Source organism: Anabrus simplex, chromosome 1 (genome assembly GCF_040414725.1).
Source record: "Anabrus simplex isolate iqAnaSimp1 chromosome 1, ASM4041472v1, whole genome shotgun sequence".
NCBI lineage: Eukaryota > Metazoa > Arthropoda > Insecta > Orthoptera > Tettigoniidae > Anabrus > Anabrus simplex.
The window spans coordinates 283,720,442-283,744,367 of NC_090265.1; the positions used below are offsets into that span (position 1 = coordinate 283,720,442).

The 23,926-nt window shown below is 37.1% G+C and overlaps 1 protein-coding gene across 1 annotated transcript in view; it reads right to left on the reverse strand.

Annotated features, from left to right (window-relative positions):
- The window catches only part of Slik (Sterile20-like kinase), a 733,683-nt gene that overhangs the window by 3,361 nt on the left and 706,396 nt on the right, over positions 1 to 23,926 (reverse strand). The window lies entirely within an intron of this gene.

Genomic DNA, 23,926 nt, shown 5'->3' on the forward strand with positions numbered 1-23,926 from the left:
GGCACTGTCTCAAGAAGATTGGGACCTGGCCACACACGGGCCACTACGGAGAGGGAAGAGCACCGTATTCACCGTATGACTGTGGTGGATTGTAATGCATCTTCAGCAGCTATCACAGCTTCAGTTGGAATATGAGTGACACAGTGAGCTGTGACAAATCATTTAATTGACGTCCAGTAGCATTCATGCTGATAGCTCTGAATCACTGCCATCTCTGAATTCAGTGGTGTCAAGCTAGAGTGCCTTGGAGGGCAGAGTGGAGATCTGGAGTGTTCTTAGATGAGAGCCGTTTTTATCTTGGTGCCAAGCTATCTGCAGCATTGACACATTGGACCTACACCAGGAGTTATGGTCTCGGGTAGAGGCAGAAAACTATTGGTAGTCCTATCGATAGTTAAGGGTTATAAATTTCATGTTGTTGGTCCGTATTGAACTGAGAATAACATATGAGTAACAACACAGTAAAGGTTTCCACCTATTCAATACAAAACATATTCACAATATTTTAAAATTACATGGAACTAGTTTCGACCCATCTAGGGGTTATCATCAGCCACATCACAGCAAAGATCACTCTTGACGAAATCCTAAGAACATGTTAATTTTAACAGTAAGATTATTATGGAATAACAAGTGAATGTGGTAAATGAAAAGAGATGTTAGTATGGGACAGGTGAGTAATAGCTAATAAATATACAAGGAATATACATAAGAGGTTTGGAACAAAGTATAAAAGGGGGCTTAGTGTTGTAAAAGTTATATAATCATAGAAAACAGTAAGTCCTTATAATGAAGAATGCAAGATTATAACCATAATTTCACCAATATCGAACAAGACATGGACATCCTCGTATTAGCAAACAAGGGCCCTTTACTCGACATAATGGAAAATTACTACGTACACCTAGACCAATACTTTAATGCCAGTCACAATCTCAATGAAATCTCAGAGAAACCCAACATACTCTTCGATCTATTTATCACTTTCCTCAGAAACAATAATGCAGCCAACCAAAACTCAATCCTAAATTTAATCAAAGGTACTTTTCCGAGACAATTACCCTTCCTCCCACACCCTTCAACCCCACCTTAAGCCCTCTTCCCCTCCTAAACCACCTCCACTCTTCCTAAGCCATATATAATTTTATATATGTCATTTCACATTGCATTCTTCATTATAAGGACTTACTGTTTTCCATGATTATATAACTTTTACAACACTAAGCCCCCTTTTATACTTTGTTCCAGACCTCTTATGTATATTCCTTGTATATTTATTAGCTATTACTCACCTGTCCCATACTAACATCTCTTTTCATTTACCACATTCACTTGTTATTCCATAATAATCTTACTGTTAAAATTAACATGTTCTTAGGATTTTGTCAAGAGTGATCTTTGCTTTGATGTGGCTGATGATGACCCCTAGATGGGTCAAAACTAGTTCCATGTAATTTTAAAATATTGTGAATATATTTTGTATTGAATAGGTGGAAACCTTTACTGTGTTGTTACTCATATGCTATCGATAGTTATCGATAGCGACCACTATCGTCTGACACCGATAGTCAGTTGCTTATTATCGATAGTCAACGATAGTCTTTCCCCTCTTATTGGCTTATTTTTCGCGCAAACGGAAATTTTACAGCTGTTTCACGGTTCGGTAGTAACTTTAATATACCAGTTTAAAATTGTGAACTTCATATGAATATGCCCAAAAGGAACATATCTGATGTTTGGAGCTGGTTTAGGTGTAGTGAGGATAAAAAGTTAGCTAAGTGCAATGAGTGTGGAAATGAATATAAAACCAGTGGCAATACTTCTAACCTAATGGAACACATCAAAAGAGCTCACAGTTTTTTCTTAAATATTGATTATGATTTCTTCTATTAAGAAGTATTTTAGTCAGCAGAAATTGCTGTCAGTCACACTACTTAAAATATAGCTTTAGCCTTCCTCAATCTTATGCCAGTCTGATATTAGGACAAAAGTAGTGTATGTTGTTATTACAGACAACATGCCAAACATGATCAAAGCAAGTTAGTGTGATTCTCTTAGAATAAAACATCTTCCATGTTTTGCTCATACTCTCAATTTGGTATTTCCAGATGCTTTGAAGCAAAAGGAATTTTCTTGTGTCTTCAAAAAATGTAGACACTTTGTCACCTATGTAAAACAGAGTAATCTTGCTAGTGAAAATCTTAGGAAGAACTGAACTGAAGTTGAAGAATGAAGTGCCAACAAGATGATGCTTTATATATGACGAAACAATTGTTGGAAGTACGTGATCCTATAATAATTGCTCTTTCAAACACCACAAATGCAAAGGCATCTCATTCTGTAATAGCTGATGATGTTCTGTTTTTGAGAGAAGTTACAAAACTTTTTGACCCATTTGAGGTGGCAACTAGAAAACCTGCAACTTCAGTGCCAGCAGAAAGACTTTTTTTAGCAAGGCTGGACTTGTTATTTCTGATAGAAGGTGCAGCATAAAACCAAATGATGTAGATATGTTGTTATTTCTCAACCAGAACAAGTGGCTTCTATAAAATTAAGTTTTGAATACCTTCAGAGGTGCGTTCTCAGTTCTTGTGCCAGAAGGGTGAGATTGTTACAGAGGAAATTATATATTTGTAAGAAGTAAGGAACTATTGGCAGTTATTAAGAGGAAATTATGTTAACATTCATATAGCCTTCAATGTTTATTAAAACCTTAATTGACAATTTATTTACACTCTTTGAATTATAGGCCTTTTGACCCATTCATTTTGGTGTTTTGAGAATACTGCCTTGTGACCAATATATTTTTAACTCCAGCTTTTGAATTATTCCTATCAACAAACCTAACGCAATAAACTACCAAATTTCACAAGAGTTGGTTTCTTTCCAAAACCGTGCCCTTGTATGCAGAGAGTTATTTACAAGTTTTTCAATGGATGTTTTAGCATAAGAATTGGTTCTGACCACTTCCAAACTTTCAAAATCATCCATTAGAAATAGTTTGAAACTGCCAATCGCATTCACCATTGGTAATAATATAACCCCTACACCAGAATATCCCATAAATGGAATTATTACATCATGCAGTATTTACAGACTTACATTTTTTCCACATGAATGTAGCCTATGTTCTACATCTACCATCACCACTGTTTCCGACAAAATATCTTCCTCACATTCATTAGAAATACCAGGTCATCATGCAAAAAATCATTATCACTACTATCAGAAGTACCAATATCATTTAGAGAATCATCTTTGATGTAGGCTAGTTCCTTATTTTGTCATCAGACAAACACCACTTCCGTTTCACGCTCGCCATTTCTGTTTACCTTGTCAGCTGGTGAGTCAGAGAGTGTATGTAGGCGAGAGAAGATAAGGCAAATTTTAGGTCCAAGACTTCATGAAAGCAACTGAAAACCCTCTTGCCATCCGTTGAGAATACTGTAAAACATTTTTCCAAAGATATTACAGTACCCGAGAAAATGTTGGTTGATCGCAAAATGAACACTGCAGCTGAACAAGAACTTCTCGGGCGGTCATGTTATGGGCAAGCATGTGCAGCTTGAGAATGTCTCGGATATGCCACTTAAGAGATTTGTGAGCGATTCCTATTTGAATTTCAGAAATTACATAGCATGAAATTATTGTGCTTTCTACTGATTTTTTCAGGCATAATGATATGATTCGTTCCACTTTTTGAAAACTATCGAATACTATCGATAGTAGAGCTCATAATATCTGAAATTTTGGATGGCGATTACTATCGATAGTTTGTCGCTTCTAATCTGGGGAGTGATTTCCTTTGACAGCAGGAGTACTCTCTTCATTATTCCAAGAACCTTGACAACAGATTTATACATCAGACTGGTGATTGAACTGGTTGTACTGCCATTCATTCGTATTCAAGCGGGTGTTTTTCAACAGGATAATGTTGGTCTTCATACTGCTGCTGTCACCCAACGTGCTCTACAGAGTCGACCAGCTGCCTTGGCCTGCAAGAGGACCAGACCTTTCGCCTACTGAGCACACACGGGACATTATGGGACAACATATCCAGCGCCATCCAATACCAGCATTAACTGTTGCTGATTTGACTGACCAAGTGCAACAGGTGTGGAACTCCATCCCACAAAATGACATATGGCACCTGTACGACAAAATGCATGCATGTTTGAATGGTTGCATTCAAAACTGTGGCGACTACAGCGGTCATTAACGTACCACCATGTCACATCTTCTCATGCACATTTGAACCTGTGACGTGGAAACTTTAATTAAATAAATAAATATGTTACCTAGACAATTGCTTAGCCTAAAACACATTCCTCTAAATTAATGTCTTCTTGGTGTTAGGACTTCATTTTCTGCCAGTGTATTTCATCACAGAAACTCTGAGACAATTACTATTTGTTTCTTCAAAGATACAATAATCCTGAATATAATACCTCCCAATTTTGCTTTTCAAGACCTGAACAGGCACAATGCCGTAACTCTATATCCATTCCTGTTTTAAAATAATAAAAACTTTTTGTAGTAAAGTATCTTACACAGCATTAATTACAAATACCTTCAAAATGCCAAAGTGAAACAAGGATATCTGTTAAGTAACAAGCTGTTTCATCTGTAATGATAAGTTGTTTCCTCTGACAGGATAACAAACAACTGCAACTGCTGGAAAGAAAAAACAGCATGCATCATGATAGAATTATATGTGTGTGGTCTAAAATGAATACGGTAGATAGTCAAAAGACACAAACAGCTGTCTTACCGGAAAGATGGTGAAAATTTTCCTCATATTTTAATAACCTAACCTAACCTACTAACCCCGTGGCACTACAGCCCTGAAGGTCCTTGGCCTACCAAGCAACTGCTGCTCAGCCCGAAGGTCTGCACATTATGAGATGATGTGTGGTCAGCATGACAAATCCTCTCGGCGTTATTCTTGGTTTTCTAGACCGGTATATTTTGATAGGTTATCTATAATCCCTCTGGGAGTTGATTTCTCTACACAAGTCAACCTTCTAGATTACCAGATATCAGTATATTGAGAAAATGTATGTGTGTTGTAGTATGTTGGCTGACGATTTTTATTTTTGGGACAAATAGAATTTTTCAGGACACAAAAATAAAAATGATAAACTTCATTATGATAACACTGCTACTACTGAATTAACAACATTACAATACAACAGTCCTCAAAGTACTGAGAAATAAACAAAGCCTTATAGATAACAACAGATACAGCATAGGATCAAGCTGTTCTTTTTGTACAAAATCATTAATTTAATTTGGTCTCATTCTGGATTAAATTGCAGAAGAGATGTATAATCTATCACAAGGCACTAAACTATGGTAGCAGATTGTTTTCCTGAAAATCCTTTAAATTCAGTATCTAAGGAAAAGAATAATCCTTTCCTTACTCAATAATATCTAAGAAAAAGAATAATCCTTTCCTTACTCAATAAGAGAGGGTAAGCAGAATTTATTAAGCTCACTATTACTATTGTAAATGATTGCAGATTTCCACAAAGCTTTTTTTTTTTTTAAAAGTAAATTTTGGTTGCCTTGAAAAATGAATTTACTGCCTTCTCTAAACAGATACTTCAGTTCCACCTGTACTAATACTACCACTACTGCTAATAATAATAATAATAATAATAATAATAATAATAATAATAATAATAATAATAATCTGATTTAATAAATAATGTTTATTATTTATTTTCATATACAAACCTGGATGCACCTGAAGAGTAATCTTGTAAACTGACTTCGTGAGAGAGTGAGCAAGAGGAGAACAGGATGGAGAATTTATAGCAAAATAAGCTACCCAGTTACAACACAGTGAAGCATGTCTAGTCACACTTACAATATATTAGCAAGCCTTCCTTCACCGAAACTACAGTACAACACAACCCATAAAAAATAAAAGGAAATCCATTCACAACGTACTATATTCCTTAATGAGTATTACCTTGTCTCCAAACGTCACTGAATTTACTGTGCAAATGTTACCCCATAAAATTTCATGCATAGCTGAATACACATAAGATGCATTTAAACTGTCGAGCAAAATTTAGAAAAAAGTTTTTTTTTTTAAGACAGAAGAAGCAACTTTATTTATTATAATTAAACCAGAAATTATAACACAGAGGGAAGCAGTTTAAGTTGTTAATTTGTGCATATTAATGAGGTGACGATGAAATGACTTGCTGAAAAGCAGTACAAAAATCTCATTTCTAAATTGTGAATATTGTTGAGAAATAGGAGTAGTACATTAATACATGGGTGTATATTGAACTGTATACACGTATAAAATAAACCAGTCAATCCACTGACTGAGTGATCATTACGCCAGGCAATGTGTTAATAGTTCCTAGGAATTATAACTTTTATACACATCTTTCATTAAAAAAATACCTGATGTAGTACACAATGGTGCTACTGTATTGACAGAGTAGGTCATGAATATACTGTACATACAGGATAGCACAGATATTGCATTATAAATCTCCTCCCATTATTCTGCATTCATTGTTTCCAAATACCGCCTCTACTGTTGAACATTTCAATGGAGACACAAAAACATCCTCTGACTCTTCTCAGTCATCTACCGAGGGCTTTTTATAAAAATAAACTGATTTTTACATCGCACCAACACAGATAGGTCTTATGGCAACAATGGGATAGGAAAGGATTACGAGCGGGAAGGAACCATGACCTCAGCATTTTCCTGGTGTAAGAATGGGAAACCACAGGAAACTATCTTCAGAGCTGCTGACAGGGGTTCGAACCCACTGTATCTCAAATGAAAGCTGATAGCTAAGTGACCCAAACCACGCAGCCACTTGCTCGATATACCAATTTTTAATTATGTCAATGACCTTCTACCCAGTGTCCGACTCATTGGCTGAATGGTCAGCGTTAAGGTCTTCGGTTCAGAGGGTCCCGGGTTCGATTTCCGGCCAGGTCAGGGATTTTAATCGCGTATGATTAATTCTTCTGGCCCGGGGACTGGGAGTTTGTGTTTGTGCCAACACTTTCCTCTTCATATTCAGACAACGCACTACACTACCAACCACCACAGAAACACACAATAGTAATTACATCCCTCCATATAGGGTTGGCGTCAGGATTGGCATCCGACCGTAAAACAGGGCCAAATCCATATGTGTGGCACAGTTCGCACCTGCGACCCCACAGATGTGGGAAAAACAGTGGAAGAAGAAGAAGAAGAAGAAGAAGAAGAAGAAGAAGAAGAAGAAGAAGAAGAATGACCTTCTACCCAGTTTTCCTTCACCTCCATTCTTTGGCTCAATTCCCTTCAATTTTTAATTCATTGTAGGAAATGTAATGACAATAAGCACAACTGATGAACTAATACGGATGATAATCGATTCATCACTGGGCACATTTTCCACTTTTCTCTGATGGAATGTGAAATTTTCATTCAATATTTGTTGACAAAGAGCTCTTTTCTTTCCTTTCTAAGCAACTCTTAGCAACGACATTTAATTCCTAATACAATCTAATACAACTCATTTCCTGCTTCATGTGATATCATTATCTTCGAATACTTCCCTATGCGGGTGACATGGTACTTGGACAGAACGTCTGTCTTGCATTCCAGCAACAGAAACAAAGCCGGAAGGATAGGCTGGTTGAGGACAGTATGCACCTCAACTTCTAGAACACTGACATCATCAATATTAACAAATAAGAACTGCAGACAATAATGGATTTTTAACCCTCCAGCAGGTACGCTCAGGTATAAAGTACACCACTGTTAATTTTTTCAACTTGGCGAAACAGTCCTCCTAATGCTGCTTGCTCATCAAGCATTCCTGCAGTGTGACCTTAGTTGTTGAATGTGGTAGCTGGAGTCTCTCTGTGAGTGCACCTGAATGGCTCTATTGTTGCCTTAATTTGGAATGCATCACAGGCAGGTTACAGTGTATCCCATGGGCCTGATTGAGTGTTTCAAGTGTATTAATCTTAACATTTTCAAACACGTCAGCTTTCAAAAGACACTACTTCTTCAATTACAAATCTTTTCCCACTTATTTGGGACACAGCTGCCTGAGAGCCAAATTCCTCCACGAACAGCCAGAGGAAGACTACTTGGACAGTGGAGAATCAGATGGAGAATATGAAGTCATTACTAAAAGTGAATGAGATTGAATCTGTGGAAGGTCTCACTTCAGAGGATGGAACTGACTCAGAAAAAATGGGAAAATGAACACTGTGATGAATATTTCCTTGGAAAACACAAAATCACCAAGTGGAGAAAAACTGATTATTCAAAGGTATGCAAAACCAAATATATTATCAGAGTACTTCCTGGTCCTAAACATAATGAAAAAGGAATCAAAGATAAAATATAATTTCATAGAATAGTTGATACAGTTATGGTAGATGACACTGTGACTCACACAAACACATACATTGAATGTTAACACCTTGAGGCAGATAATTCCAGGGAATGAGATGTAAAGGAAACTTCCAGAGCTGAAATAATGGTGTTACTTGGATACCTATAACTAATAGGCACTAAGAAAGGACACCACACAAATGTTATTGAGCTCTGGAATTCAGATGGAACTGGCATGTACATACACAGAGCTTGTTATGAGCTATAAAAGGTATCTATTCTTGTTCTGTGATTCGATAACAGAGAAACAAGACGAGACAGAATACAACACGATAAATTGGTGGCCATACGTCCTTTTTCAAATGCTTTTGTACTGAACTGTCAGAATTTTAGTTAACAGTGTTGGTGCTTACATAACAACTGACAAAAAACTCTAATTGTCCATGGATGATGAAATTTTGTGCAATTCATCCAAAATGAACTTGCAATATATGTGATAAAAATATTTCTAAATGTTTGACTGTAAAACATTTACAATTGATGAATCTCATGTTTTTTTTGCTCTATCAACCAACCAACCAACCAACCAACCAACCAACCAACCAACCAACCAACCAACCAACCAACCAACCAACCAACCAACCAACCAACCAACCAACCAACCAACCAACCAACCAACCAACCAACCAACCAACCAACCAACCAACCAACCAACCCCATGGTGCAACAGCCACGAAAGGCCATGGCTAACCAAGCGACCGCTGCTCAGCCTGAGGGCCTGCAGATTACGAGGTGTCGTGTGGTCAGCACATCAATTTATCTCGGCCGTTATTCTTGGCATTCTAGACCGTGGCCGCCATCTCACCGTCATTGTAACCACGTAGGCTGAGTGGACCTCGAACCAACCCTCAGATCCAGGTAAAAATCCCTGACCTGGCCAGGAACTGAACCTGGGGCCTCGGGGTAAGAGGCAGACACGCTACCCCTACATCGCGGGGCTGGCTTTTTTTGTTCTATACCAACTTTAAATGTCATATAAAATATTCCTTAAAAGGAAACAATTGAAGTTCCACCTCATTCAATACAATACAATACAAAACAAATGTTCAACAAACAATTTTGTTAGGTACATGTTTTGCTCATAATCTTGACCTCCTTAAGATGTGACAGTCATTGGATATACACTTGTGGTTAAAAGAATAGTTACTCTAAAATGATGAAATTGATACATACACTGAAAATCTCTAAAACTGAGTATCACATTAAAACTGAAATGTCCATATGAGTGAAATATGATTAAAAAGTCTTGAAGACCTTATTCTCAACCACTCATTCAAACAAAAGATGCAGTCATATTATATTTTCTTGACAAGTGTCCTTGATGACGAAAAAGCATGAAATCATAGAAATTCCACTTATAAAGGTGATTCTGACTGAAGTCAACATGGAATAAGCGGGCAGTTGATAAGTAAAATTATGTGATGCTCCGGACTAAATGTCTAAAAAAACAAAGTGGAAATGATAAATCACTATAAAAGGATGCATTGCGAACATGACTCACTTCGTGTTTTCGTGCTGATAAGGTTTCAGTTACGTAAATATGTATTCACTATATTGAGAGCTGCTAGACTGCCATCTGGATCAGAAGTTGGTAATGAAATGCGGAAGGAGGGGGAAAGAAGCAGTGTTGGAGGAGAAACCGTATGGGATGTGCTACGAACTGTGGGACGAAAACTTCTGTTTATCATTCGTTTATTAAGAATATTCATAACTTCTTTAAAAAAAAAAAAAAACAACAACAAAACATGTTAGCCTTATTAGAAATTTCATTTGACTAATGCTGGGGGTGACCCTCTGATCCAGATGTATAAGGATATTTTCCATACATATTAAGCAGGTTGTCCTTTTCTTGCTCAATGTACAATTAATAAAACATTATCAATAGATGTAAACTGATGATTCACATCTGCTACATGCTCACTCATGGCTGAAAACCTATTATGATTTTTGGCATTTACATGCTCTTGATAACAAATTTGGAAGCTTCTGCCTGTCTGGCCAATGTAGCTAGAATTGTAATTTGTGCACTTGAGTATGTAAATACCTGAGTTGGAAAATTCTTTGCTGTTGATAGGGATGTGTGTGCATTGTAGAATGTGTGTGAATTTGTATTATTAGTTCTAAAAGCCATATTGAAATGATGCTCTGTGAATATATTACAATTTGCTTTTATGTTGCACAGACACAGATAGATCTTATGGTGACAATGTGATGGGAAAGGGTTAGGAGTGGAAAGTGGCCATGGCCTTAATTAAGGTACAGCCTCAGTATTTGCCTGGTGGGAAAATGGGAAACCACCTAAAACCATCTTCAGAGCTGCCAGAAGTGAGGTTCAAACCCACTATCTTCCAAATGCAAGCTGACAGCTGCATGACCCAAACTGCCTAGCCACTCGCTTGGTTTGAATATGTTAGTGATCTGAATTTTTAAATGAAAATTCACAACTTGTGAAAATTTGGATTTCATATCATTTGAACATGATATGAAGCATGAAGTCCAATTAAAATCATATGTTAAAACTGTTGTTCAAAACAACGAATTGTCAATTATAAAACACCGTAAGTGGCTATACACATATACGGGCTCTAATATGAAGTTTATAACGTGCAATGAAAATTCACAGCCTGTTTCCAGTCATTGGACCGAGTCAGGTATGGAATGAATTAAGCCCCCATCTAGCGGCAAGGATAGGAAATGTGCCGGCTGCCGAAGCCTGTCGCACTCCTCTGGGGCGATGATTAGTGAATGACAGATGTAATGATAATGGTGAGTGTTGCTGGAATGAAGGATGACGGGGAAAACCGGAGTACCCGGAGAAAAACCTGTCCGCCTCTGCGTTGTCCAGCACAAATCTCACATGGAGTGACTGGGATTTGAACCACGGTATCCAGCGGTGAGAGTCCGGCGCGCTGCCGCCTGAGCTACGGAGGCTCTTGAACTTTTTAAAGACTGTTGTAAATATGAGGTACAGTAGAACCCTGCTTAACCAAACTTTGCTTAACCGGAACCCGGCTTAACCAAAATGCTCTGGCAAAATTGTATTTTAATGTTTTGTTTTTAAAGTCGATATTAGTAATTCTATTGCTATATGTGCTGAGAGCTACTAGGCAAACCGTATTTTTATATTATGACTTATGCCAGAATGCACGTGAAGCATAAAACAAAATAGTTTCTTACCCACTAGTTCGTTCCATGATACATTTTTTCTTGAACAAGCAGGAATTGTTATTATTACTGTATTAATATTATCATAATAATAATAATAATAATAATAATAATAATAATAATAATAATAATTACAGTATTATTTGTCATGAAGATTATGCAGACGACTCCGACCTTGACAATAGCAGTTCTGAGAATCGAGTTACATTAGGTGATGGATTTAATGCATTGGAGGTAAGGTTGATTTCAAATTTTTATTAAAATACAGTACCACACGCTTTAATTACTGTATACAGTATTCAGTTCAGTAGTAACAAAAAATGTTTCATTACTTCAGATTGCTTAGCGGTTTGTTGAACAAAGCGATGAACCTACACCAGCTGATGTATTGTTGATTAAATGGTGGCGCAATATAGCTGCACGACAGCATTGCACGAAGAATATTCAGAAGAAAATCACTGATTTTATACAATGAGTGACATTATGTAAACATTTTAATCTTAATATACAGTATGCACCTTTACCTTAGAGTTAATGCATTTTTATTTTGTCATGTAACTTCCAAAAAATATTTACCATGTGTCATCCGAAAATCCGTGTCAACCGAAGTGGTTCCGCCCCCTTTATTTCGGATAAACAGTGTTCTACTGTACTTCCTTTTACTATTTATTCTTAGACAATGGTTGTAGAAGGTTTATTATTCAATTTGTTGAGTATTTTATTTCCAAAATTCTTGATCCATTATTAGCAGCAGTGTTGTAAATGCTGATCTTTTTTTTTTTGAAGTAGCCGATAGGGAATCTTGTCTTATTGTGTTAGAAGTCTGCATAGGTTTTCTGAAAATGTCATATGTGAAAGAACTGTTGTTCAGTCAGTCCTCTTCTCCCAATCTTTCTCTTCTTGTACACCTGGCATTTTACAACCTTTATCCGGCTCTTTGGCTAAATGGTCAGAGTACTGGCCTTTGGTTCAGAAGGCCCCAGTTTCGATTCCTGTCTGGGACAGGGATTTTAACTTTTTAACTATGTGTGATTAATTCCTCTGGTTCGGAAACTGGGCATCTGTGTTCATCTTAATACACTTCTCCTAATCAGCTTAAAAGATACCAACAACAACAGAAAGATGCAATAGTGAATATTTCCCTCTACACAGGGTCGAGAACTGCTACTGCCCAACAAGTAACATCTCTAATGCGGAAAGAAAAGCATTCCATAGTAGCCAGAAATTAGGATTTAAGTCACTTTACCAGTGGAAATACAAGATTAAAATCTGTGAACTCTTACACCTTATCCATTATCGACCATTGAAGCATATTCCTAGGTGGATCAGGGAATGGGTAAAATCAATATTCACAGGAGATATTGCTTAAAGGCTGATTAAGACTAAACCTCTACTCTTGTGCCTTTATAGTCTTCCCAAGGTCTACAAGCCTGGTGCTCCACTACATCCCACTGTTTGCGCCAATGATTCTCTGATTTATTTACCAAGAATATATATCGTAAGAACTTCTCCACTCTGACGCCAGCCAATAGAAGAAGACTCAAATGCATAGGGGGAGAAAAAAAAAAGAAAAGCAGTTTATGTACTTTTCACACTATCCTTCCAAATAGATCAGCGAAGTCTTCAAATCCTTAGAATCAATGGGCCGATTGCAGAAACAATGACTAATTTTAAGCCTTAGACAACGTCTACCTAAATGTCTTAAGAAGTCGATTGTGATCTTACATTGCATAAACAATGTTCAGCTGGCGTTTAGTTAGACGTCGTTTAAAGTTTCAATATTGGTTTGAAAATGGGAATAATAGTGTCTTCCATGCAACTCCTTGCTTGTCGCAACCAATGAAATTCGTTGGTGCACGCGCTCAACGTTAGTCAGCTGTCGTCTTCCTACACATTACTCAAATATGGCTAAGCAAGAGCACGACTTGCCCACAGATAAGATTATCACTTTGGTGTAAATAAAATCTCATAATATTATCAACACTACAGCGACACACCACCATATGAAGAAGTGTAGCTTTGATTATACTGTTGTTACGGTGAGTGTAATCTAAATAGCTTTGGTGAAGGGAAGGTGGAACTATAATACTGTGTAACTGAATGAGCTGTATGAACCATTTAGATGTAGCTTGCAATAAGTTTGAAATGCACCACCAGCATTCCTGAAGATTGTTTTCTGTAGTTCCCCATTTTTACTTCAGGCAAATACTGGGGCTGTTATTATGGCCATAGCTCTTTCTTCCCTGTCCTTGCCTTTTTCTATCTCATAGTTGCCAAAAACTTACTTGAATTTAGCACAACGATTAACCGAGAGAAGAAACACACACAACCTACTTTTCAGTGTCACTATTATGTGTGCTTACTTGTCAGTAAATAAATCCCTCCCGGTTGATGTATGTGACAGCCCTCTGATGATCGGGACAAGCTATTCTGATATTAATATAGTCAAAGTGACCTATAATTCCGGGGAAATTATCCCAAATATAATAAAATATATCGGTTGACAAGAATTGTAGCCAAGTTGACAGTTACCGGACAGTCCCTTGTGTCATATGTTTCATTGTACATAACCTCTGATTGTGATTCACTCCTAAAATTTGAGGTTCAACAGTGTTCTCAGCAGTGTTTAAATATGGCCGGTTGAACATTGGTTTTAGACAGTGTCTAAGTGATAAATAACATCTTTGCAATGAGGCAGCCATACTAAAGACATTGTCTAACTGTAAATATCATATAAATACTGTTTCTGTAATTGGCCCAATACCTTTCTCAACACTATAGAAATGTTCAGCAATCATATTTAGGATCCACAAGACCCTTTCTCCAGCTCAGGGCTTACTAAGAGCACAGTATTAACACAAAAATAGAGACAAGTGTCACTTTCATCTGAACCAATCAGAAAAAAGTTGTCATAGTCAGGGCTTGTTCTCACTCATCTGGACCACAATATAAAATTACAGGAAACTGATGTGCTGGCTATCATTTGCCAGTTCCATGCTTGTTTACACTTGGAGATGACTGAAATAAGAAAGTATTCCAGAAATTTTAATTTCTAGGAAGGAGACTAGTAACAATTACTCAGCATGTAGCAGCTCAATTCTGGTATAATTTCTCCATAATCCTGGACTGTGCAGTGAACGCTTTCGCCTCCACTTGAAAAGACTGCCAACCGGACTACTTTGAAAAGACAAGCTATACAGTAAGGAAACTATCAACACTCATCAAAATTCAACCATGAGATAGTCCAGAAGATAATACCTGTCTCTTAGATCTGTTCTTTTTTTTTCATCCTTCCTTAAGTCTTCTGTTAGTGGAAAATTTGGTGAAATCTCACAAAATCTTGAATGTGGCTGTAAATTTGTGAACAGTGAACATAAATAAGACACTTGACAACAAGGTCTTTGCACGCAGCTATTAACAGAATAAATTAAATATTTGAAGGACTTAAATTCTATACTCTTTCAATCTGTAAATATCTGACAAGAGCATTTTCCTGAACCCAAGAGTACTACAACTTTTTTTTTTTTCCCAAGAGCTGCACTATGAAATATACATTTCTATCATTAGGGGGATAAAAGGTGGAAAAAATACCTTTTGTTGAGGTATGGTCAATTACTGAGTCACTAAATGGAAAAATTGCAATGAGAATGAATGAAAACTTGATAACTACTACTGAAACGTAGCTACTTCTTGAGCTGCAAGAGGAAGGATTTATTAGTGAGAAAGTCTATCAAAGTAATAAAGCAGATTTTTTACAACACTTGTATGCCATACATATAGAAGAATGGCCACATTATACGTTGAACTTGGACAATATGTCTTGTGTGAAGTTGAGAAATTGTCATGCTGTTCTTCAGTCAAAACTACGAATGAAACTACTGTCGAATAACATTAAATCTGGCTTGGTTGATGAAGTAATGTTACTAAAGAAAGCTTAGATGTCAAAAGAATATAGTGAAAAGGAAGGAGAAGTCAAAGTGTTTGGATACAGTCTCAATGGATGTTTTCAGAAATGCGTCTCATACGAGAAAAACAATGTGCTATGGACTGATGAGAAAACAAATCATCTGTGAAAAAAGTAAATTGAATATTTGTTGTAGAAAGATTATTCAGTGAGGGTTGTGGAACTATCCATGACAATATTCTTCAAAATAAACAATTACTGAGTAAAATACATTCTGCAGCTAAGTACAGCAAGAATGTGTCTGATTTACAAAGTATACTGTCATGATGGGAATGTATTTTTAATTAATCTTCTTTGTACCCATTTCATATTAAATCTGGAAGTAGCATATCAAGAAGATCCACTTCATTCCTCATAAAAATCATGTATTATTAATGTGTTTTCCAGTGTACAAGGTCCCGATAATAATACAAGATCCAATGTTAATACATTGCTAATTTGCAATGGTTTCTTGGTGAAGTGTCTTTTAGAAAGGGATCCAGCATACAACCTGGTAACTGGCTGTTCCCTAAGTAGAAACGAAAAGAAAGTAACACAGAGAGACATGAATGATATAAGTTTTCAGTTCACTCAGTTTACTGGGTAAACTGGCATTGATACAAACCAATAATATCCAAACGGTATGATCTCACATTGATGGTACAGCTACCTACCTACAAATATTATCATTTTCCTCTATGCCCTTCAAATGTTTCAGGTAACCTAATATTAGATTGTCCCAAGAAATTAAGAACTGTTGAAGGGAACAGTAAGTCAGTTCATAACTATGACCTGTGGATCAAAAGAGAAGGCATATGACTGACTGATGATGGAAATAGGTTTTGCCCATCTTCATGGATTAGGATATACTGTAAGGTTTATGCTAGTAAATCAAAAGCCTTTATCTATGGTAACAGAATGATTTGATTCATAAGCTGCAACTGACAATGTTATTGTTCATTATATAAACATTGATTATTTACTGAAGATATAAAATGGCAAGATCACACACAATATCATCACACTGTCCAGTTAATGTGTTAAGATGAAGGAAATTATTTTTTGTTCCTTGTTTAATGACACAAAGGTTTTAGTGATGTTCAGATAGAGAAGGGCATGCACTGGGAAGGTAACAGCCAAGATCTTTATTAAGCTATAGCCCCATGATTTACCTAGCGTGAGAGTCAAACATCATTTTCAGGGCTGGTGGGGTTCAAACCCATCACCTCCTGAATGCATGCTTATAGCTAATGGCTAACTTTCTCAGGATGATGACGGAAATATAAAAACACAGGCAATGTTCATGAAAATGAATAGTGACAAAACCAAAACATGCCACCTTTTAAAAGCCAAAACAATATCGTTTTATACTAAAAATGTCTCAGGTAAGTATTCAATGCAAAACATGTACAAGATGAATGTAATTTCCTTCTGACAATTGTAACACATATACTCAAAATCTTTGTACTGTATTATTGTTACATAATCACAATAAACATACATTCCTTTCACCATTAGTTACAAGCAGTACTAACATACTGTCACCATTGGTCACCCAATCTAACCAGCACATTTATAGCATGAATATGCATGCAATTTTTTAAGGAAGATCTTTGCATGCAGAGTAACTGGGATAATCAGTGCTGAAATTGACTCCTAGTGATTTTCCAAGCTATTAAAAGTAACAATTATGGTGGAATGGGATTTTCTTTAAGATGGAGATTTTAATCTGAATATCTTTCCTCATCATTCATCTCTGCCAAGTAGGGTGGATTACTGAGAGTAAGTGCTGAAGGAGAACGGAGCATATGAGATACGCGAGGTACCAGAAAAGGAGAATTTGGGGCAGAGCCAGGTGCAGAACGTGGATTGGTCTTGGAACGTTGTTTGAACCCAGTAGCAAAGCGACCCAACAAGGGTGTGAAGCTAGGAGAGGATAGGGCTTTAGGAGAACGGTTAAGTCTTGGGCTACTATTGGCACTCAGACTGCATCGCGAGCCAAACTTCTCCAAGTTACCACTTTGGAAGCCGACCAGTTCCTTTTCACGAACCTCACGAGCAAACTCCTGCTCCAAATGCTACAACATGCAATTAAACAGAATGTCACACACAACTGCCACTATAAGAATGTAAAAATGAAGTTCAGTAGATCCATAATATACTACACACCAAAAGTGAGTGCAAAATCATGCTGTTTAAGTATAATTACAATGAATCCAATTATCATCATTAAAATTTGCATTTAAAATGAGCTTTACAAGACACAAGAGTATGGATGTGTGCTGCCTACTGTGAGCCTCACATAAGAATTCCTTTTTCATCAATTTTTACAAGACCTGTTAGAAAGAGCACAATGATGTGATGCTGTGATATCAGCAGAGCTTAATCATAACTGGTATCAAATTTAGAGTTTTCTTTTTGTATGCTGAATGTGGCAAAATAAAAATTGTTTGCCTTCAAACAGGTGAAGTAGAAGAGTGAAGAACATTTAATATCAAGCACATTCAGTATTCTAAAACTTGACACAATCTCTTTCAATCTACAAGGCAAAGAAATAACTAAAAATACAAGACACAATGCACATGAAATATTGATCATGCTTACCCTGTTTTAAATAGACTATTAGCTCATGCACATTTTCAGTCACCAATGGCTCAAATCATAGGGTGAAGGCCAGACAATCATCATCATCATCATCATCATCATCATCAACATCATCAGCAGCACCACCACCACCACCGTTCCCCTTGTCCAATTTGATTTTGAGTTGGGTTGTGGATCACTGGTTGTATACTGGGACAGTGTACAACCAATTATGAAAATAAAGGATTCTTGTTTTTTTTTTTCTTTTTTTTCCTCTCGTGGCTTTATGTTTCACAGACACACATAGGTCTTATGGCGACTATGGGATAGGAAAGGGCTAGGATTTGGAAGGAAGCAGCCGTGGCTTGAATTAGGGTAGAGCCCCAGCATTTGCCTGGTGTGAAAATGGAAAACCACAGAAAACCATCTTCAGGGCTGTCGACAGTGGGATTCGAACCCACTATCACCCGAATGCAAGCTCAAAGCTGCGCGCCCCTAACCACACGGCCAACTCACACGGTAAGGATTCTTGTAATTCTACAGGGATTCCTGGGTTTATTCTGTACATCAGTATAAAAACCTGCACAGCTGCAGTTTCTGCACTGGTATGTACCACAGTAATGGTAATTCATTTTACTTGTACCCGGCACCCTTGTTTTAATCCTTTCTATTCAATCTCCCTGGCTCAATTAATGCTCTCTTCCAACCCCAACAGTTTTAGGTTTGCAAGGCCTAGGGAATTTTTGATTTTTCACACCTTTCATGATCCTTCCCTTTCTATTGCCAGTAAATTCTTCGAAGGGTTGGGTATTTTCCTTTCTGGTTCCTAAGCTTCGAGTTGAAGGGGGGAATGATTATCCTGTTCTATTTTCCCTCAAAACAATCATTATCACCACCATCTTGATAATTAACCCATACACTGTACAGTTAATTATAATAAAACTATAACAAAAGAATGGCATTATGAGGATAACAAAATGAATATTTTCAAATCAGGTCTCTAATGTACTATGTAGGGCTATGTTACACTAGGAAATAAGAACTCGCCAGAGTAAATAATAGCCTTTATTGGACATAAAAAATGCTTATTGTTGACTATACGTGAGACTGTGAATTGTAATTTATTATCTACTTATACCTAAAGTACAATGACCTCAGGCTCTGACAGGCCTATACAAGGACAGCAAATTGGGATATTACAATTATTATACATACTGGTAATACACTCAATATTGTACATACACACAGACCCTCATAAAGATCGAAAGGGATTGTTCCACTACAAAACACATTCACAAGCATTGGCCTTGTCTATTCTCTCGTCCTACCCTAGAGTTCTCAATGCCCTTCCAAAAAAATTCTGAGCTTTGCGTACTGCACGGTCGCATGTAGTATGTAATTAGGAAGCATTCAGTACACAACCAGGAGTGAAAATGAGCTAGAGAACAAGTTTTATGGCATCCTTCAAGTTGAATGTCTTAGAACATGCTGCAGAAATGGAGAGTAGCAAGCTGTAAATACGAATTGCAGCTGTGTATGATTTGTTACAGGCGTAACCGAAGTAGGGAGCCAGAGAGTAAGAAATTAACTTTTAATAGTTATATTGAATTTTTAAAAATAAAAGTCAGCTGGTATTAAAATCAAATATTTTGTATTTCAGACAGTTACCTCATAATGACATTGAAATGCTGTGCAGCCTTCAACTCTGCACGGCGCTGTGCGGCTGTAGCGTGGTGTTTAGTCATGCGACCAGTCAGCTGTGGTAATGGAGGAGGGGCCTGATACAAAACTGTTTAAATGTGCTAATACAACTTCTTGAATAAATAAAGTATAGATTTTAAAAACCTATTTTAGTGTTGATTTAAAGATTCTAAATAAATATGGTATTACAGTAAAGGAAATGTGCGGCGTTAATAGCCAATCAGACTCGTCTAGCATGCGACCTGGCAACGATGTGCTGCCAAAATATTGTTTTTTTTTTGTTTCTGGAAGTATAATTTCTTTGCACATTATAAGGTATTTCATTCGAAATGGACAAAGTCAAATATCGCATTCAAAGGTAAAAATTCTGCAGTGTAAGGGTCAATGAGGTCTTTTAGTATAGGTTGCATGAAATAAACCCACTCATTCATTACTTGCCAAAAGAAAAATACATTTAAAAAGCATGGAAAGTACAAATTTCCTTAGGTATAATATCTTTAACACAAGCATTTAGCTAACATGCACACAAAATTATCATCGGCTTACTTCTAAAACCTCGTAAGTCCGATTTTTCATGATTTTTAGGTTTGGAGCGTGTTATATAGATTTATGTTCACTCTTTCTGCTGGATAAAACCTCGTATGTCTTTCTTGGATTTTTAAAGTGTTATTTAAAATAAATTAAACCTTGTATCATTCTCGACCTTAGAATGTTACTATAAAACCTTGCAAGTCTCCTGGTGTGACATACGTGCTTTTTATATCTCAGGCGATTGCATGAAGTTTCCCTAAGACCATGTAACTCTGCTCTTAATAGAGCTGCCCATTTGTCCACCACTTCTAGCAATGAATTAAACAACATTCGACCTCTGTCGTACTCGCGGGAATGGTAGGTAAACGCCTGTTGAATCAACTCAAATAGTACCCTGCTAAGGTTAGTGTGGTGTTACAATACATGCGAAGTATTAATTGTTGAGTTGCTATTAGTGCCTATTGATAGCAAAGCTATGTAATGTCAGTGGTTATTCTGTGAATGTGAGCTGTCGTTCGCCACCTGCATTTACATGTATACGGTATCTGACTATAACTAAGGTGCCCGTGGGAAAATTGTAAATCAGATGGTCATAAATCAGCCGTGTTCCCTAGGCTCTCTCGTATGGATAATTTTCTCAACGTTGTATGACCGAGTTGGTGGTAAGTATTCCTTCGTTGTCTTTTCATTTCAGAGAAAATGTTGGAGAAGTATGAGAACGCTGAGTATGTTGACTATTGATGAGGAACGTGCAAGAACTGCACATGCAAATTACATAAACGAAACAAATAACAGGAAAGACTATGAAGAAAATGACCCCGACTATGAAAAAAGACGGTTTCTTATGACACTGATGGAAAAGAATTATATTCACAAACTCAGGCAAGCAAATTGTGTATGGATTTCAATGTTATTCAAAACAGTGAGATATCTTAGGGAGAGTTTGTGGTTGATAACACTGGTTATCTTCAAGTCGTAAATGGGTCTGCAGATGAAAACAACAGCACTGCAAATGCCGGTAAAGAAACATCAGACCAAACCCTTCCAATTTCTGGTTCTCCTCCTACAGGAAATAAGAGCTGAAGGAAGACGATGCCTTGAAGATGTAATTGAGGCTCAAAGAAGGAAAGAAAATAGAGTTCAAACAACTTTAACGGTATTGGACCAACTGTTTAGCCCTACGAATTCCTCAAAACCCCCAAATGAAACCCATGAAGATGTCGGTGTAAACAGTAATGGGAACAGTGCACGCCGTGCAAGAAAAAGGAGAAGACCATTTAAGGACCCCGAGTGGACATCTGTGGCAAATAAAACTAACAGAATGCATGGGAATTCATACAAGGGAACACGGAAATCCATGGACAGGAGCTGGGAATATGACACGGAAAGACTGCCGAGGGAAATGAAACCAAACTGCAATTGTATTTTGAGTACAAAGTCAGACAATGTGCATTGCAGGAGTTTCATGCAAGGTGACAGAAAGCAGATCTTCGACGAGTTCTGGTAAGAAAAGATGGGGATGGTAAGATAGCTTGTAGATGTACAACGTGCAAAGATGTAAAGGCTCCGAAGGACAAGAAACATCAGAAGAATGATGAGCCTCGAAGATCAAACAGCTTCTATTTCCATCTAAAACAAAATGGGGTCAGGAAAAGGGTAAGAAAACTGTTTCTAAATGCCCTGTGTATTGGCAAATGGTCAGTGCATAACTGGGTGAAAGAACACCGAACTGAAGAAGGTGATAGGAATGGGGACGAACATGCTTTGGTTAAGGAATCCCTGGTACGCCCGAGAAGAATAGGATCAGAACGTCATCTGAAGAACGAAACAGAGAGCGCAGAACACAAAGCTGGTTGTGTTCTTCAACAAGATTCCGAAGTTAGAATCACACTACTGCCGAGCAACTACATAAAAAAAAAAAAAATCTTGAACCCATATGGACTTCAAAAGCTGCCCTGCATACAGAATATCAGCTATACTGTGATAGGCTGAATGTTCAGGCTTTGTCTATAAAGACATTTCATGATGTATTTGATGAAATGAATCTAGGTCTCTTTTGTCCCAAGCAAGACAGATGTGATACGTGCTGTAACTACGAAGCAGGAAATGTGTCAGAACAGGACTATATAACACACAGACTCAAAAAGGAATTATGGAGACCTTGAGCAGCATATTGGCACAGTTGTTGAAAGGAGTGGGCTGGGCTCCAATGGCTGATGACGTACAATGAGCGTAGAAACTAGTATCAATCTTGTATAAATGACATGGGATCTAACTCACATCAATAAATTGTCATTGTATTGAAAAGGTGGTTCCCTAACATTTTCAATTTACTGTAATCCCAGTTCAATAACGCAGTTCATGAAAGCCATAGACAAGCGTCCTTAATGCTCGCCTTTACTCCAAATTCTCTATTATCAAATCTCTGGCCAATTAACAATCTGCTGCCCAAGGTGGTAAACATGGATACAATCTGCAAGACTTGGTAACGTGCTCGTAGGAATCTAACTCACTGGTGTAGACTTATGAAACCGTTCCGTACGCCACCATTTTGGATGGAAAGCTGACATACGGAACTGAACCGTACTAATTTACAAAAGCTAGTAGTTCAAGTTATTGGCAAGAGATGGGTCTTGCGATACATATGGATTACACCTTGACGTTCAAGGAATCTTCTAAATAAAATGCACTCTACTAAGTTTAAGAATGCTTTATAAAAAGATAAAATGTGATCTGCCTGCACTTAGAACAAACAAATATGGCTAATGGTGACAAAGATGTCATGAAGTGGCTAGAAAGTGATGATTATGATTTTTCATCAGGGACAAGTACAGGGCCATTTTCCAGTTCTTATCCTTCCAACAGAAAGAAAAAAGCCTCCTTCCAGGTTCTGCAAAGTTTATAAGGCTTATAAATTCAAGGTCGCAAAGGTATGTGGCTACATATAATTTAAAAAAAAATATTTGTTTAATGTCAACCTAGTCAATACTTACAATTACTACTATTGTAGTTAAATGATCATAAATAATTGAAAAATCGTGAACATGTTTCGCCCTTCTTAACGGGCATCATCAGCACTATGAACAACTTTAAAAATAATAGTTACATTTAAGACTGTCTTACAATAATCAATCATATAAGATTGGAATAAAATGTGACATTAAAAGTTGTTTTTGATACCATTATTAAAAAGTTATAAGTATATCTTATAAACAACAAGTTAAAACAATTGTAGGTCAATCTCATAATCTAGTCTAAAAAATATATATGTTAATATTGGTAGGAAGATTGTCAAACGGCATTCGTCTGAAATTGAAATGGATCAATTTTCTTTAACATTTGGTGAAGGTCCATATTAAGCTGTATTCATCAGCAAGTAGAAATTCGAAGAACAAAATATATACAAAACAAGGGCTCTAATTAATCATGTAGTAGAATTTCAATTTCAGACGAATGCCGTCTGACAATCTTCCTTCCAATATTAATATACAGGGTGAAGCGTAATTCGCACACTCGGGCGTCGCAGCGCAACTCCTCACATGCCAGCAATAAAAAAATGTCTCTTACAA